The sequence below is a fragment of the Neomonachus schauinslandi genome, chromosome 10, assembly GCF_002201575.2.
Source record: "Neomonachus schauinslandi chromosome 10, ASM220157v2, whole genome shotgun sequence".
Classification (NCBI taxonomy): domain Eukaryota; kingdom Metazoa; phylum Chordata; class Mammalia; order Carnivora; family Phocidae; genus Neomonachus; species Neomonachus schauinslandi.
This window is the reverse complement of record NC_058412.1, coordinates 85,916,969-85,929,063: the sequence shown is the minus strand read 5'-3', so window position 1 is coordinate 85,929,063 and position 12,095 is coordinate 85,916,969. Positions and strand designations below refer to the sequence as shown.

At 40.0% G+C, this 12,095-nt stretch overlaps 1 pseudogene; it reads right to left on the bottom strand.

Annotated features, from left to right (window-relative positions):
- The window catches only part of LOC110572024, a 31,756-nt pseudogene extending 21,093 nt beyond the window's left edge, over nt 1-10,663 (bottom strand).
- Between the last annotated feature and the right edge of the window lie 1,432 nt (nt 10,664-12,095).

Here is a 12,095-nt window from a genome sequence, read left to right as displayed (position 1 = left end):
TACACTGTTGGTGGGAATGAAAGCTGGTGTAGCCACTCTGGAACACAGTAGGTTCCTCAAAATGTTGAAAATAGAGCTACCATATGATCCAGCAATTGTACTACTGGGTATTTACCCCAAAGATACAAAGGTAGGGATCTGAAGGGGTTTGTGCACCCCAATGTTTATAACAGCAATGTCCACATAGCCAAACTGTGGAAAGAGTGAAGATGTCCATTGACAGATGAATGGATAAAGAAGAGGTGATATATATATACAATGGAATATAATGCAGCCATCAAAAGGAATAAGATCTTGCCATTTGCAACGACGTGGATGGAAGTAGACGGTGTTATGCTGAGGGAAATAAGTCAATCAGAGAAAGACATGTTTCCTATGACCTCAGTGATATGAGGAATTCTTAATCTCAGGAAACAAACTGAGGGTTGCTGGAGTGGGGGGTGTGGTGGGAGGGATGTGGTGGCTGGGTGATAGACATTGGGGAGGGTATGTGCTATGGTGAGCACTGTGAATTGTGCAAGAATGTTGAATCACAGATCTGTACCTCTGAAACAAATAATGCAATATATTTTAAGAAAAAACAAAAAAGAAGATAGCAGGAGGGGAAGAATGAAGGGGATTGAAATTGGAGGGGGAGACGAACCATGAGAGACGATGGACGCTGAAGAACAAACTGAGGGTTCTAGAGGGGAGGGGAGTGGGAGGATGGTTAGCCTGGTGATGGGTATTAAAGAGGGCATGTTCTGCATGGAGCACTGGGTATTGTGCACAAACAATGAGTCATTAACACTATATCAGAAACTAATGATGTAATGTATGGTGATTAACAATTAAAAAAAAAGATTGGATCTCATTGATAGCATTTTTAAATTCTGCCAATTCAGGTTTCATTTCTGCCCTTAGAGACTCTATGTTGCCATTAATTGATTTCTCCATTCTAGCTATCATCTTCACAATTGCTACCCTGAATTCCATCTCCAACATCTTGGTTATATCTGCATGCATTTGTAAATCGCAGCATAAGTCATAATCTCTGAGTCTTTCCTATTTTGGGGGTTCCTTCTCCCAGTTATTCTGTTGATGGGTGGTTGAGGGAATGTATAGAGTCCAAATTATTGACCTCAACCAAAGCAAGATGCACCTATTTTCTAGGGACCTTGGGGCTGCTGGCTTTTTGTTCCCCCAGCTTGTCTTCTGGGGGAGGGGCCTGCCGCGCTGTTACTCAGGCAACCCTGTTTGGGCAGAGTTGCCCTGCCCCCCTGTGGCTGGCAATGGGCTCAGTGGGAACCGGTTTTTTGGGGCTTTTGTTGGGGATATGCCAATTATGGCCACTCATGTCTGTACACACATGCCCACAAACATCAGAAGCACATTATAATAACATTGTAGAGTCCTTAACCAAATTACACTCTTGTTCTGAAGGCTTGCATGAGCCATCTCCCAGAATACCAGACACAGCCCCCATGTAGCTATTCCCCCAGAGATGCCATGCCACTGGCCTATCTTGCATCAGGCCACAGGGGAGTGACAGCACTTGTCTTCCACATGCTGGCAACCTGATCAAGAGTGGATTGTGCAATATAAACCTCTTCTAATAGTCCATTGGGACAAACCTTACCAAATTGCTTAGGAGATCATGAGTATAGAAATTTCATTGGCTCAGATGATGGTCCAGTACCAGCCACAAAGCTAAGGGCACTGGCTTTGCTCACTATTCTGGTTATAAAGGCTATTTCATTAAATCAAATTCATAAAAAGTTTAGTAGGAGATTGAAATTATAGCTCCAGTGTCAACTAGTGGAACTGTGGATCTCAGAGAGAGGAAAAGAGGTGTTCTGCCTAGTGGATGCCAGTCACATTAGGAAATGAAATCCACAGAGGAATCCCAGAACCCAGTGGTCATTCTCAGTGGATGCAGGCCAAGTCCCTACCCCACCATAGATGAAGAGGTTTATGAGCTCTTGCTTCAAAACAACTGCATACCTCCTTTAGTCGGTATCCAGATTGCTTGCCTTGAAGACAACCCACAAGCTAGTCAAATGCAAATGCTCTCCTTTATTGTGGTCAGCCTGGAAAATAGGGTTGTTGGTAGATCACTTCAGTCTTTGTTTCCAACAAAGTAGAAAGAATGCAACTTAAAATTTAGAGTAAGATTATTGGTAGTTGTATATATAACAGGGAGAATAAAAAAATTCCTTTGAAACTGGCAGATCAGGTAGTAAAAGTGTAAGTAAGAGAAAAGAGGATTAAGTACTTATAAAAGGTGATAATAATACACAGGTAACCAACCACTAGGAAAAAAATTAAAAATTTCTTAAAAACAATAACAACAAAAAACCTCTCAAAATAAAAACAAAATAGAAAAGTCCCACACAAAGGCATCCAGATTGGTAAGGAAGAAGTAAAACTTTCACTATTTGCAGATGACATGATACTGTATATAGAAAGCCCTAAGGACTCCATCAAGAAAATACTTGAACTGATAAATGAATTCAGTAAGGTCACAGGATACAAAATCAATATACAGAAATCTGTTGCATTTCTTTTTTTTTAAGATTTTATTTATTTGATAGAGAGAGACGCAGCGAGAGAGGGAACACAAGCAGGGGGAGCGGGAGAGGGAGAAGCAGGCTTCCCATGGAGCAGGGAGCCCTATGCGGGGCTCGATCCCAGGACCCTGGGATCATGACCTGAGCCGAAGGCAGACGCTTAACGACTGAGCCACCCAGGCGCCCCATCTGTTGCATTTCTATATACTAATAATGAAGCAACAGAAAGATAAATTAAGAAAGCAATCTGATTTGCAATTGCACCAAAAATAATAAAATATCTAGGAATAAACTTAATCAAGGAGATGAAAGATCTGTACTCTGAAAACTTCAAAACATTGATGAAAGAAATTGAAGACAACACAAAAAAACCCAGAAAGCTATTCCACGCTCATGGATTAGAAGAACAAATATTGTTAAAATGTCCAAACTACCCCCCAAAATCTACAGATTTAATGCAAGCCTTATCAAAATACCAACTGCATTTTTCTCAGAAACAAAATAAATAATCCTAAAATTTGTATGGAACCACAAAAGACCATGAATAGCCAAAGCAATTTTGGGAAAAAGAAAAACAAACCTGGAGGTATCACAATTCTAGATTTCAAGTTATACTACAAAGCTGTAGTGATCAAAACAGTATGGTACTGGTGCAAAAATAGACACATAGATTAATGGAACAGGATGGAAAGCCCAGGAACAAACCCACAATTATATGGTCAATTAATCTTCAATAAAGCAGGAAATAATATCCAATGGGAAAAGGATTGTCTTTTCAACAAATGATGTTGGGAAAACTAGACAGTTATATGCAAAAGAATGAAACTGGACCACTTTCTTACACCACACACAAAAATAAATTCAAAATGGATTAGGAACCCAAATGTGAGACCTGAAACCATAAAAATCCTAGAATAGAGCACAGGCAGTAATCTCTCTGATATCAGCTATATCAACATTTTTCTAGATATGTCTTGTGAGGCAAGGGAAACCAAAGCAAAAATAAAATATTGGGACTACATCAAAACAAAAAGCTTCTGCACAGCCTAGGAAACAATCAGCAAAACTAAAAGACATCCTACCAAGTGGGAGAAGATATTTGCAAATGACATATCCAATAAAAGGTTAGTATCCAAAATATGTAAAGAAGATATGAAACTGAACACCCCAACAAACAAATAAACTGATTAAAATGGGCAGAAGACATGAACAGACATTTCTCCAGAGAAGACCTCCAAATGGCCAACAGACACATAAAAAGATGCTCAATATCACTGATCATCTGGGAAATGCAAAAACTACAATAAGATATGAGATATCACCTCATACCTGTCAGAATGGCTAAAATCAACAGCCCAAGAAACAACAGGAGTTTGGCAGGGATGTGGAGAGAAAGGAACCCTCTTGCACTGATGGTGGGAATGCAAACTGGTATAGCCAATATGAAAAACAGTATGGAGGTTCCTCAAAAAATTAAGAACAGAACTACTCTACAGTCCTGTAATTGCACTACTGAGTATTTACCCAAAGAATACAAAAACACTAATTCAAAAAGATATATGCACTCCTATATTTATTGAAGCAGTATTTACAAAGCCAAATTATGGAAGCAGCCCAAGTGTCCATCAAGAGATGAATGCATAAAGAACTTGCGGTATATATATATACAATGGAATATTACTCAGCCATAGAAAAGAATGAAATCCTGCCATTTGTAATGACATGGATGGAGCTAGAGAGTATTATGCTAAGTGAAATTAGTCAGTTAGAGAAAGACAAATACTATATGATCTCACTAATATGTGGAACTTAAGAAACAAAATGAACAAAGGAAAAATAAAAAAGAGAGAGACAAATCGAGAAACAGACTCAACTATAGAGAACAAACTGATGGTTCCTGGAGGGGAGGTGGATGAGGGGCTGGGTTAAATAGGTGAAGGGGATTAAGAGCACACTTATCCTAGTGAGTATGGAGTAACATACAGAATTGTTGAATCACTATATTGTATACTTGAAACTAATATGACTCTGTATGTTAACTATATTGGCATTTAAAAACTTAAAAAAAGAACAAAACTCCCACACATTTTTTTAAAAATGAGAAACAAAAAAGAAATTCCAAATAGGGAAACACAGTAAATATTACTTATTGCACATGATATTATTTTCACCAGCTAGACTCAAGGACCTGACCTTTACTGCCCACTTGCTTGTACCCACCAACCTTTGTCCCACATTTTTCTTTAAACTCTTCTTTTCAGCTTATCTCTTAACTCAGGCAAAAGACCTAATGGACATAGCATCCTGGTGATGGAAAACAAAACTACCCCTCAAGCAATAATGACTGCCCTGTTGATGGGCTCCAACTGGCCCAAACCACCCAGACCAGTGTGAGCTAAACCCCCAACTGACATCTGTGCAGATGGACCATGAAGTGACCCATGGAGTGAACAACAGTTACCTTTACTTCATTATAATATTAAAACCTCGACCCAAGGAGAAGCACAGGCCTCATTAACATAATATGCAATGTATGTATAGACATGCTTCCTTAAGGTGCATGTGTGACCTTATGCCTCCTCCTTTACATACATGACAAAACTCTCTTTCTGAATATTCATCCTAACCCTAAGTAAATAAACCCATTTATCCTTGTTCTGAGAGTCATGGCTTTGAAAATTATTCCCCATGATTTCCTTATTTGCTGCAAATAAAATTTCCTTTGTGTGACAACTCTACCTAGTGTAATTTCTATCTGCAACTCACTAAGGAGTAAACTCATGTTAGTTTGGTTTCAATATGATATAATTGTGACCAAATGTATCAGTCATATCAACAAATGTGAGTGGGATTGAATCACCTATTAAAAATGTTTAAGAGGCACCTGGCTGGCTCATTCAGAAGAGCATGTGACTCTTGATCTCAGGGTTGTGAGTTTGAGCCCCAATTTGGGTACAGAGATGACTTACATGAATAAAAAAAAATTGTTCAAATTGGCTCATAAGGGAAAAGGCAACCATATGCAGCATGGAAGATACACCTAAAACACAGAAAGAGTAAAAGGGTGGATAGAGATATAAAATGCAATTGGAAACTATAAAAATGTATGGATTGTGATGCTATCAGACAAAGTAGGATCCAACCCCAAAAGCATTATGTAAGACAAAGAAGGAACTTTATATTGCTAAAGACTCCATCCTATCAATAAAATATAAAAATCATAAATATGTATGTACCAAATAACAGAATAACTGCTTATATAAGAGAGAAACCACAGTAGATGTAAGGAGAACTAGAAACACACTAAAAACCGTACACTTAATTTTCTGTATAAGACAAGTGGACAAAAAGAAAAAAAGATATAAAAGATTTAAACAAAATAAAGAATATATTAGATCTTTCAGATAATAGAGAATATATCTTCTCAAGTGCACATGGAAAATTCATAAAAGTTGATAATATGGCATAAATAAATGAGTAGTTTAAAAAATGTGGAATACTACAAACAATACTCTTTGATCACAAGTTAAACACAAAGTAAAAAAAAAAAAATGGGATGCCTGGGTGGCTCAGTTGGTTACACGTCTGCCTTCAGTTCAGGTCATGATTCCAGGGTCCTGGGATCGAGCCCCACATTGGGCTCCTTGCTCAGCGGGGAGCCTGCTTCTCCCTCTGCTTGCCGCTCCTCCTGCTTGTGCTCTCTCTCTCTCTGTCTCTCTGACAAATAAAAAAAAAAAATAAAATAAATCCTCCCATCTGGAAATTAAAAATATCTACTAAATATCTCTGGTGTAAAATTACAGAAATTCTGAAAAATGTGGTAAAATGAAATGTGAAGAAAACATTACATATCAAAACCAAGAACACAAAATAGCAATCAGAGAAAAATGTATAGCCATAAAGAGAAAATGGCTGAAAATGAATGAAATGAATGAAAATGAATCCCCAGCTCAAATAACATTGACAAAATTCAACATTGATTTATGATTAAAAACTCTGAGAAAATAAGGAATAGAAGGGAACTTCTTTGCCCTGATAAGAACATCTACAAAAAAACTGCAACTAGCTTCATACTTGATGGTAAGACCTGAATGCTTTTCCCTTAGGATCAGGAACAAGACAAGGATGTCTGCACTCATGATTTCTGTTTGACATTGCACTGGAGGTTCCAGGGAGTGCAATAAAGTAAGAAAAAGAAATAACAGATATCCAGACTAGAAAGGAAGAAGTAAAATTTTCTTTATTCACAGAACACATGATGGTTCATGTAGAAAACCCAATAGAATGTACAAAAAAGTTACTAGAACCAATAAGCTAGGCTGCAGGGTATAAGGCCAAAATCAAATATCAATCATATTTCAGTATACCAGCCACAAATAATTAAAAATTAAAATACAAAAATACCATTTATAATAGCATAAAATAAAAATATTTATGGTTGAATTTGATTGAAGATGTGCTAGACTTAAGTGATGGAAGGTATAAAACACTGTTGAGGGAAATTAAACAAGGCCTAAATAATTGAAGAAATAAACCACATTCACAGATCAGAAAATCTGACTTTGCTAGGGTAATAGTCCTCCCCAAATAGATCAATAGATTCAGTGCAATCCCAGCCAAATACCAGATTTTTTTTTCTGTAGAAAGTTACAGCCTGATTCTAGAACTTACAAAGATCCTAAAATAGATAAAGCAAGTTTGAAAAAGAAGAAAAAAAATGGAGAATTTATGCTACCTAATTTCCTAATTTCAAAACTTATAAACCTACAGTAATCCAAAGGTGTGATGTTGGCATAAAGATAGACACACAAGGGAAAGGAACAGAATAGAAAGTATAAAATATACCCATATATATGTAGTTAATCAATTTTGGAAAAGGAGCCAAGGTTATTCAATGGGAAAAAAAAGATTTTTTTTTCAACTAAAGGTGCTAGAATAGATGACTCAATCAATAATGGGTTTTCAATAGGAATTACTTTATAAATGAATAAAACATTAGGTTTTTAGAGTTAATAATTTGCTCAATGTCACCTGGATAAAATATTTGAAGCTGAATTGTTTGATTCCAAAATCTGTGGCTTTTCACCACTGGGTTGTACTCCTATTACAAAAGCTACTGTTTGCCACTATTTACTTTATAAATACATGCCCTTTATTCCTAACTGATTTCAAGCTCTTCAAGGGTTCTGTATCTTATATTTCTTAGTATCTTTGTTGTGAAGTGTAATTGTTGATATATATTATATATAAGTTAGTTTGATTTTGTGGTAGACAGGTTATAGATAAAATATATACAAAGACAATCGTCTATGAGAAGGAGCACAATGACAGAAGAATATGGTTCTTAACCACTGGATGCTAGGAGTCCTCTCCTTGCCTTCTCTGTGTTACACATTCATCATCACTCTTGAATTCCCAATCACTAGTAGGGAATGTGCTCTCTCATGCTCACTAAACATATATTTTAGAAGATAGATTTAAAAGTCTTGTTTCCCAGTTGAAGTGAGTACATTGACCTTTACCTCTTTCCCAGTGTCCTTTGGAAATATTTTCCAGAAGGCTGATTATAGAAACAATTCTCTTTTCAGATGCAAACTGACTGGGCACAGTGGTCATGGGTCTTAGTTACAGCCTCATGGGTTTTATTTGGGCAAACTTACCTGAGTTGAGGGGTGGGGGTAGAGCCCACTCGAAAGGATGCCGGTCAAAGGTGTGGCCTTCTGGCACTTCTGCACATCTCCGTCATTTTGGATCATGTCCACAATCTCTTGTGTCCAGGTTGTGCCTAGAGCATTAGTTATTGTCAATTTCATCCACTCACTGCACAATTTAATTCATTTCCTTGATTATTTATGTATTCAGTAAAATTCACATATGCTGAGTGTTAAGCGGAATCAGCTCACTTATCACCTCCTCTTTAATCCCCAGTGCCTCAAATAGGGCTTTGCACCTAGTAAATGTAGTTTGAGCAAAGGCGTATTGAATCAAATGAATGTAGGGAGATACAAAGATGAATTAACCACTGTCCCTGTCCTAACAAGTTTACAATCTTTTTGGAGGAGATAAGTTAGGACAGAGACTACCTCTTGCCTAGCTTATATCCATTCTTCCTTTCTTTCTCAAATTAATAAATTTTTAGCTGGACATATAGCTACTTGCCTCAAAGGTAATATTTTCCAGTCTTTCTTGCATTATGGGGCTATGCCATTTTGGGAAGTTGTCTTTCAAGAGAAGGAACACGACCTTATTCCTCCCTTCCTACCCTCTTGCTGCTTTTTGGAATGTGTGCAGAAAGTTAGAAAGAGCCAGGGTCTTCGATGATCAATGTAGCCACCATTTCAGCCCTGACTGTTAATCTCCAGACTGCTTTTTCTTTTGGGTTTTCTGACACTTGTAGCCAAATTAAATCCTAATGGACACAGAAGAGGAGTGCAAATAGACATATAGGTCAGTAAAGAGCTAGACTGTGCTCACTGTCCCCCAGATATCCATTTTCCTTTTTCCACCAAAAGTATTTGGTGTCTCTCTGGCTCTTAGTCAAACCTGCTGCTCACTGATACATATGACATATACACAGATAACTAGAAGATGAACAGTGTACAGTTAGAGACAAAAAGGCTGTGCAATGGGCTACAGGAGTTTGGAGGAGGAGGGCCAACTTGGTGCAGAAGGGGTCAGTAAGGCTGAGTTCAGATGGTGGCTTTGGAGTGAAGAGTCAAAACAGGACTGGAATGTTCATCTGCATTAAGAAGCCAGGGCATCCCAGGCTCCCAGGCAGGGGGGGGGGGCCTCAGGAACCAGGATAAAGACAGTCACATTTCCGAACTGGTAAGTGTAAATGGGCTCACAGGGGGTAAGAGGTGGTGGGAGAGGTGAGGGAATAAGGCTGGAGACTTGGGGACCATCCTGAGGGGTTTTGGGATTGACTGCATAATTTCAAAGGTGAGCTGAAAAATTCCTGCTCTGAGGTTCAATGCAAATTCAAGTTCAGTTCTAACCAGAAGTGTCCAGTGCAAACCAGACAGAAAAGGAGATTCTTGAAGAATTGAGCCCTGCTGACAGGAAGTGCCTGTCCTAGTTTTAAGTAATGCTAAATCATGAGAAGAAAGTGAGGCTAAGGAGCGACTTCCCAGACCCAGAGGACAGAAGCAGCCCAAGGAAGGTTGGAAGAATGTGGTGAACTGACTCTTTTCTGAAATCTTTCTGGTTATGAATACTGAGAGTTCCTCTTATGGAGTTAAATGGCCAGTGAGAGACCTTCCCAAACTGGTTACAGCTTCAAGTTCATCACCTCACTTGGTCGCATGGCTTGAGGTTACAAATGCAGGTATTGCAGGGAGATTGTCATTCTATTGGCCTCTCCGGTTAGGATAGTCTTTGTTCCTCCACCCCTGCACAAGCCTCACAACCCCTTGCCCTTTCAGACCCTCACTTTTGTCACAGCCTCCTCTTCATTTTATAAGATCCTGGTAAGTGTCACCTCCCCTTTCCCAGATCCTTCCCACTGTACTTGTGTGGGTGTTGGACCCAAAGCTATTAGAACGTTTCATATTAGGGTGAAAGCCTTCATTTCCACATTGGTGTCCCCCCACTAAGAGATGCTTCTTATGGGCAAGGGATGTGCTCACTTCCTAGATTGCTTGCCTGATGGGAACCAAGAGTGGCTGGGTTGGCAAGATTACTGTGAGAACCTCTGTATAATTTCTTAGACTCTGCTTTTAAATAATCTTGTAATTCGTTCAGTCCTTTGAGGATCTGGGATTCTACCTAAGTAAACAGGAGGACCTTGGATCCTGGGGGATTGGAGCTCAGAAGCAAGTCTGATTTCATTTCTCCCAGGGTCAGCCCTGGTGAAAATCTGCATTTTTAAAATAGGGATGCCCCTCCAGGCATCACCACTCCTCTACAGCTGGCTTCACCACTGCCAGTTTCCCAAACCTACCTGCCTTTGCATAGGATGCAATGAGGAGATCATCAGGTTTTGCTTGGAAATTCCAGATTTTGTCCCAATTATCACTCATTATCTTGGTCATAAGGACTCCATTCACTTCCCTGGTTTCTGGTTGTATGTATTTTCCCACCAGCTGGAGATCTTTTATTTCTTCCAGGGACATCTTTCTACATAGGCTTACCAGACAGATGCCTAAAAGAAAGGTATGCTTGTGTCAATGCTCAAAACAGTCATTCCTGTCAAGAAAAATATTCTCTGAGAAAGTTAGGAGAGGTGTAGTGGGCATTCATTACAGTGCTCAATGTTAATTTAAGTGAGAGAAGTCAAAACAGGGGGAGCCAGAAGCATTTTCAATAGCTTCATTTCAGGGTGTCGGGATGATAAAGACATGAACGTATTTCAGAGGAAGGCACACTGGGAGATGTGCTAGACCAGATGGGTTTTGATGGGCTTGTTAGAGATGGCCTGAGGACTGAGTGACAGGAGGGGACCAGGTCAGAAGACCTCTAAGCTCACAGGTCCTTGTCAAGTCTGAGCAGTGAGAGAGGACCAGAATGGAATCAGCACTTAGGCTGGCCATCTACAAAGCAGCACTGAAGCAGGCTGCAGGTGGGTAGGCAAAATCACATGTGACCCAGACAGCTCTACAGCTGACACAAGTCACTGAGCAGGTGGTGCAGAAGTCAACACATATTAGGGTTCCCTTTCCACACAATGACATCAAAACGTTTCAGTGTGGCAGATCTAGATTACATGAAAGTCTCTCTGTGCATCCATAGCTCCAGGTGTCACTCCCTGCTCCAAATCCCTGGCTGGAGAGCAACATATGCTAGCTGAAGAGGTAACACCAATTTGCTTGGGGGAGTAACCCCCACTGGCATGGGATACCATAGCCATTCCCTTTGCAGATAATTGTGTTTCAGTTTCTTGAAATCTTACATTTATTATAGAAACATAGCACACTAAATCCAACCACAGCATTACTAGTTTTAAGAGTAATCCTGGGAGGGAGGAGCAGGAGAACTTAATTTCATCTGGTCCAGGAATTCAGCCAGATAGTTATCAAACCACTCTGAACACTGACAAACTCAACAAGAGATCGAAGAAAAGAAGAGCAGCAGCTCTATGAACAGAAAAGCGACCACTTTCTGGAAGGTAGGACATGCAGAGAAGTGAATCCGAGGTCATATTTGGAGGGATAGACAGCAGGGGAGGGGGCCTCCATCAGCCACTACTGGCAAGTGATAGAGTCACGGAGCACAAAATTGGAACTTTTAGAAGTCTGCTCCACTGAGGGACGTCACTCCAGTGGCTAAGCAGGGGGTGGAACCCTTGCTGGGACAGTGTGGTCTCAGGACCCTCGGGGTCACAGAAAGACCAGGGGTGCCTGAGTGTGGCAGAGCTCCCAGGTATCGGAGTGGGGAAGCTGGCTGAAGAGACAGAGCCGAGGAGTGGGTTATCAGCTTGGGGTTGCCATAAACCGAGATCCTCTGCGCAGTTGGGCCACCGCTCTTCCAGCAGGGACCCAACAAGAGGCAAATCCGGGGAGACTCCCCTTCCTCCCCCAGAAGGAGCACTGCAGGAGTGCACTGCAG